The sequence below is a fragment of the Schistocerca americana genome, unplaced genomic scaffold, assembly GCF_021461395.2.
Source record: "Schistocerca americana isolate TAMUIC-IGC-003095 unplaced genomic scaffold, iqSchAmer2.1 HiC_scaffold_458, whole genome shotgun sequence".
Classification (NCBI taxonomy): Eukaryota; Metazoa; Arthropoda; class Insecta; order Orthoptera; family Acrididae; genus Schistocerca; species Schistocerca americana.
Genome location: NW_025726190.1, coordinates 66,501 through 72,500, shown reverse-complemented (window position 1 = coordinate 72,500; position 6,000 = coordinate 66,501). Strand labels below are relative to the sequence as shown.

General features: G+C 50.5%; 11 non-coding genes across 11 annotated transcripts; all 11 read right to left on the bottom strand.

The window, feature by feature from the left end:
• Positions 1-38: 38 nt before the first annotated feature.
• On the bottom strand, positions 39-111 carry Trnaf-gaa. The gene has a single exon. It is a non-coding gene; the product is annotated as a tRNA-Phe (tRNA).
• A 558-nt stretch (positions 112-669) lies between these two features.
• Positions 670-751, bottom strand: Trnas-uga. Its single transcript has one exon. It is a non-coding gene; the product is annotated as a tRNA-Ser (tRNA).
• A 691-nt stretch (positions 752-1,442) lies between these two features.
• Trnas-cga lies at positions 1,443-1,524 on the bottom strand. The gene has a single exon. It is a non-coding gene; the product is annotated as a tRNA-Ser (tRNA).
• A 138-nt stretch (positions 1,525-1,662) lies between these two features.
• Positions 1,663-1,735, bottom strand: Trnak-uuu. The gene has a single exon. It is a non-coding gene; the product is annotated as a tRNA-Lys (tRNA).
• Positions 1,736-2,263: 528 nt separating this feature from the next.
• Trnaf-gaa lies at positions 2,264-2,336 on the bottom strand. The gene has a single exon. It is a non-coding gene; the product is annotated as a tRNA-Phe (tRNA).
• A 558-nt stretch (positions 2,337-2,894) lies between these two features.
• On the bottom strand, positions 2,895-2,976 carry Trnas-uga. The gene has a single exon. It is a non-coding gene; the product is annotated as a tRNA-Ser (tRNA).
• A 691-nt stretch (positions 2,977-3,667) lies between these two features.
• Trnas-cga lies at positions 3,668-3,749 on the bottom strand. Its single transcript has one exon. It is a non-coding gene; the product is annotated as a tRNA-Ser (tRNA).
• A 138-nt stretch (positions 3,750-3,887) lies between these two features.
• Trnak-uuu lies at positions 3,888-3,960 on the bottom strand. The gene has a single exon. It is a non-coding gene; the product is annotated as a tRNA-Lys (tRNA).
• A 528-nt stretch (positions 3,961-4,488) lies between these two features.
• Trnaf-gaa lies at positions 4,489-4,561 on the bottom strand. The gene has a single exon. It is a non-coding gene; the product is annotated as a tRNA-Phe (tRNA).
• A 558-nt stretch (positions 4,562-5,119) lies between these two features.
• Positions 5,120-5,201, bottom strand: Trnas-uga. Its single transcript has one exon. It is a non-coding gene; the product is annotated as a tRNA-Ser (tRNA).
• A 691-nt stretch (positions 5,202-5,892) lies between these two features.
• On the bottom strand, positions 5,893-5,974 carry Trnas-cga. Its single transcript has one exon. It is a non-coding gene; the product is annotated as a tRNA-Ser (tRNA).
• Between the last annotated feature and the right edge of the window lie 26 nt (positions 5,975-6,000).

Genomic DNA, 6,000 nt, shown 5'->3' with positions numbered 1-6,000 from the left:
CAGAGCAATTCCATTGGCGTCGCATCAAAACGAGTACCTGCCGAAACCCGGGATCGAACCAGGGACCTTTAGATCTTCAGTCTAACGCTCTCCCAACTGAGCTATTTCGGCTGACGTTGAACGGTGCTGTTTGCATGTGTTCGTCAAACTCTGCCTCGTTGCCAATTTCACAGTCACCTTCGTCTGATAAGACACAGGGACGCTGAAAGGCGAGCAGCCGATGCAGTGAAGTCCCACACACATTTCTTCTGCTTCCATCATCGTAACAAGCAAACATGTCGACTCGATTCGTGTAATATTCACTTCGCTGACTTCACGTGACGCCGCGCTGACGCTAGAAAACCCGTGCTATATCGATGCCAGGGGCAACTCATGTGCAGAGAACGACACAAGAAGGAGTGAGCCTCTCCACCGTATGAGAGGCAGTTTCTAGCAGATACACACGGTAAAACATTCGACTTGCGTTAGCTCATAAATTGCTACACGTCATCGTCTGCAAGCTAAAATGGACTGTGAGACGAGGAGATGAGCTGCGGCTTCTGGACGCGACTGTAACGCTGCGCCCTGGATCAAATAGTACTGCACATTGCTGGTGACCCACGTGTTTAGTAGTGACGCAACTGCTAGGATGCAGCTGAAACGTCCATCTTTTGAGAGCGAGAAAATTTTCGCAGTCGGCAGGACTCGAACCTACGCTCCCAGAGGGAATCTGATTTCAAGTCAGACGCCTTAACCACTCGGCCACGACTGCCGGTGGCAGAAGCGACTCCCGACAAGTGAAACCGCCACCTTTACAAGCAATCTGATGGCAGAAAACGGCGTGGCCTCACTCTTTTCCGTAGGGTTTCCATTAGCCGTTACGAAAGTGTATTAATTTTCGCCCAGACAGGGACTTGAACCCAGGACCCTTTGTTTGAAAGCCTAACGCTCTACCGACTCAGCTATGCGGGCCCACGCACGAGCATTATCGTACAGCTGCGTGGTGTGCGAGTGATTCGCATGTTGTAATTACTGGCTTATGGCTCCAATGGCGACTTCACCGACTTCCCACTGACGCACCGCTGACGCTAGTTTTCTGTCGTCTTAAAACGATGGGCATAACTCCAAGCAACTGCGAGATCTTATGAAAAGAAACGCTGCACCACTGCCTTTGCCGCGCTCGAATGATTGAATTGCGATTCTTAAAAAGAAATGAATGTTCGCTCTGTCCAACACTTTCGAGCACATCTGTGTACTCACGATCTCAGCGACGGCTTTCTGCAGTCCCAGCATCAGCGCGAGGTGAACCGATGGCCACAGTAAGCAGCGGTCGTCGCGAAACTCAGTATTCTTAAACGGAAACTTTCGTCTTGTTGAGAATGGCGTCACTGGTTTGCACCCGCATTCGCCCACGCATGTCACAGGTGTGCGAAAATTTTTGCTCCTCTTTACGCAAAATCGCACGCAGCCGGTAGGATTCGAACCTACGCTCCCAGAGGGAATCTGATTTCGAGTCAGACGCCTTAACCACTCGGCCACGACTGCCGGTAGCGCGGTGTTGTCCCGACACATGCAACTGCTACTGTTTAAAGCACTGTGGTGTCAGAAACAGGCGTAGCTGCATTATTTTCCGTAGCGTTTCCACCGCTACCAGACGAATCGCTACCAAAGTATTAAAATTTCCGCCCGGACAGGGACTTGAACCCTGGACCCTTAGGTTAAAAGCCTAATGCTCTACCGACTGAGCTATCCGGGCTCACGCGACGCTGTGAAACCTCCCACGATGCACAACTCACGTCCTTTACTGCTGTGCAATCGCTGCATGGGGCCGTTACTAATAAAACGTCGCCTAAATGCTGTCTGCAAACTTATCGCGATAAGCTCGTAACACACTACCGAAGACTGCTGACACACGATGCAACAACAAATTGCAGGAGTCGTTACGTCTCATACGTTGGAGCAGCGAATTTACATGTTTTGTCGACACTCACTGGGCAATTGGAAAATTCGCAAGCATTTCGAATGCAATGTTTCCCACGTTTTCGCTCATTTCACGGTTCCGTTGAAGACGTTCTTCACCACCTGACACAGAAAAAGGAACGCAGTCGGTAGGACTTTTTTGATTCTTTTGCTTCTAAGGGAGTCAGTTGTCTAGTGAGTTCCTCTTATGGCATGCACTAGACAACCAGAACACCTACAGGAGAGAGTCATTGTTGTTGTCAGCGGTAGTTGCATTATCACCAACGCAGAGCAATTCCATTGGCGTCGCATCAAAACGAGTACCTGCCGAAACCCGGGATCGAACCAGGGACCTTTAGATCTTCAGTCTAACGCTCTCCCAACTGAGCTATTTCGGCTGACGTTGAACGGTGCTGTTTGCATGTGTTCGTCAAACTCTGCCTCGTTGCCAATTTCACAGTCACCTTCGTCTGATAAGACACAGGGACGCTGAAAGGCGAGCAGCCGATGCAGTGAAGTCCCACACACATTTCTTCTGCTTCCATCATCGTAACAAGCAAACATGTCGACTCGATTCGTGTAATATTCACTTCGCTGACTTCACGTGACGCCGCGCTGACGCTAGAAAACCCGTGCTATATCGATGCCAGGGGCAACTCATGTGCAGAGAACGACACAAGAAGGAGTGAGCCTCTCCACCGTATGAGAGGCAGTTTCTAGCAGATACACACGGTAAAACATTCGACTTGCGTTAGCTCATAAATTGCTACACGTCATCGTCTGCAAGCTAAAATGGACTGTGAGACGAGGAGATGAGCTGCGGCTTCTGGACGCGACTGTAACGCTGCGCCCTGGATCAAATAGTACTGCACATTGCTGGTGACCCACGTGTTTAGTAGTGACGCAACTGCTAGGATGCAGCTGAAACGTCCATCTTTTGAGAGCGAGGAAATTTTCGCAGTCGGCAGGACTCGAACCTAAGCTCCCAGAGGGAATCTGATTTCAAGTCAGACGCCTTAACCACTCGGCCACGACTGCCGGTGGCAGAAGCGACTCCCGACAAGTGAAACCGCCACCTTTACAAGCAATCTGATGGCAGAAAACGGCGTGGCCTCACTCTTTTCCGTAGGGTTTCCATTAGCCGTTACGAAAGTGTATTAATTTTCGCCCAGACAGGGACTTGAACCCAGGACCCTTTGTTTGAAAGCCTAACGCTCTACCGACTCAGCTATGCGGGCCCACGCACGAGCATTATCGTACAGCTGCGTGGTGTGCGAGTGATTCGCATGTTGTAATTACTGGCTTATGGCTCCAATGGCGACTTCACCGACTTCCCACTGACGCACCGCTGACGCTAGTTTTCTGTCGTCTTAAAACGATGGGCATACCTCCAAGCAACTGCGAGATCTTATGAAAAGAAACGCTGCACCACTGCCTTTGCCGCGCTCGAATGATTGAATTGCGATTCTTAAAAAGAAATGAATGTTCGCTCTGTCCAACACTTTCGAGCACATCTGTGTACTCACGATCTCAGCGACGGCTTTCTGCAGTCCCAGCATCAGCGCGAGGTGAACCGATGGCCACAGTAAGCAGCGGTCGTCGCGAAACTCAGTATTCTTAAACGGAAACTTTCGTCTTGTTGAGAATGGCGTCACTGGTTTGCACCCGCATTCGCCCACGCATGTCACAGGTGTGCGAAAATTTTTGCTCCTCTTTACGCAAAATCGCACGCAGCCGGTAGAATTCGAACCTACGCTCCCAGAGGGAATCTGATTTCGAGTCAGACGCCTTAACCACTCGGCCACGACTGCCGGTAGCGCGGTGTTGTCCCGACACATGCAACTGCTACTGTTTAAAGCACTGTGGTGTCAGAAACAGGCGTAGCTGCATTATTTTCCGTAGCGTTTCCACCGCTACCAGACGAATCGCTACCAAAGTATTAAAATTTCCGCCCGGACAGGGACTTGAACCCTGGACCCTTAGGTTAAAAGCCTAATGCTCTACCGACTGAGCTATCCGGGCTCACGCGACGCTGTGAAACCTCCCACGATGCACAACTCACGTCCTTTACTGCTGTGCAATCGCTGCATGGGGCCGTTACTAATAAAACGTCGCCTAAATGCTGTCTGCAAACTTATCGCGATAAGCTCGTAACACACTACCGAAGACTGCTGACACACGATGCAACAACAAATTGCAGGAGTCGTTACGTCTCATACGTTGGAGCAGCGAATTTACATGTTTTGTCGACACTCACTGGGCAATTGGAAAATTCGCAAGCATTTCGAATGCAATGTTTCCCACGTTTTCGCTCATTTCACGGTTCCGTTGAAGACGTTCTTCACCACCTGACACAGAAAAAGGAACGCAGTCGGTAGGACTTTTTTGATTCTTTTGCTTCTAAGGGAGTCAGTTGTCTAGTGAGTTCCTCTTATGGCATGCACTAGACAACCAGAACACCTACAGGAGAGAGTCATTGTTGTTGTCAGCGGTAGTTGCATTATCACCAACGCAGAGCAATTCCATTGGCGTCGCATCAAAACGAGTACCTGCCGAAACCCGGGATCGAACCAGGGACCTTTAGATCTTCAGCCTAACGCTCTCCCAACTGAGCTATTTCGGCTGACGTTGAACGGTGCTGTTTGCATGTGTTCGTCAAACTCTGCCTCGTTGCCAATTTCACAGTCACCTTCGTCTGATAAGACACAGGGACGCTGAAAGGCGAGCAGCCGATGCAGTGAAGTCCCACACACATTTCTTCTGCTTCCATCATCGTAACAAGCAAACATGTCGACTCGATTCGTGTAATATTCACTTCGCTGACTTCACGTGACGCCGCGCTGACGCTAGAAAACCCGTGCTATATCGATGCCAGGGGCAACTCATGTGCAGAGAACGACACAAGAAGGAGTGAGCCTCTCCACCGTATGAGAGGCAGTTTCTAGCAGATACACACGGTAAAACATTCGACTTGCGTTAGCTCATAAATTGCTACACGTCATCGTCTGCAAGCTAAAATGGACTGTGAGACGAGGAGATGAGCTGCGGCTTCTGGACGCGACTGTAACGCTGCGCCCTGGATCAAATAGTACTGCACATTGCTGGTGACCCACGTGTTTAGTAGTGACGCAACTGCTAGGATGCAGCTGAAACGTCCATCTTTTGAGAGCGAGAAAATTTTCGCAGTCGGCAGGACTCGAACCTACGCTCCCAGAGGGAATCTGATTTCAAGTCAGACGCCTTAACCACTCGGCCACGACTGCCGGTGGCAGAAGCGACTCCCGACAAGTGAAACCGCCACCTTTACAAGCAATCTGATGGCAGAAAACGGCGTGGCCTCACTCTTTTCCGTAGGGTTTCCATTAGCCGTTACGAAAGTGTATTAATTTTCGCCCAGACAGGGACTTGAACCCAGGACCCTTTGTTTGAAAGCCTAACGCTCTACCGACTCAGCTATGCGGGCCCACGCACGAGCATTATCGTACAGCTGCGTGGTGTGCGAGTGATTCGCATGTTGTAATTACTGGCTTATGGCTCCAATGGCGACTTCACCGACTTCCCACTGACGCACCGCTGACGCTAGTTTTCTGTCGTCTTAAAACGATGGGCATAACTCCAAGCAACTGCGAGATCTTATGAAAAGAAACGCTGCACCACTGCCTTTGCCGCGCTCGAATGATTGAATTGCGATTCTTAAAAAGAAATGAATGTTCGCTCTGTCCAACACTTTCGAGCACATCTGTGTACTCACGATCTCAGCGACGGCTTTCTGCAGTCCCAGCATCAGCGCGAGGTGAACCGATGGCCACAGTAAGCAGCGGTCGTCGCGAAACTCAGTATTCTTAAACGGAAACTTTCGTCTTGTTGAGAATGGCGTCACTGGTTTGCACCCGCATTCGCCCACGCATGTCACAGGTGTGCGAAAATTTTTGCTCCTCTTTACGCAAAATCGCACGCAGCCGGTAGGATTCGAACCTACGCTCCCAGAGGGAATCTGATTTCGAGTCAGACGCCTTAACCACTCGGCCACGACTGCCGGTAGCGCGGTGTTGTCCCGACACA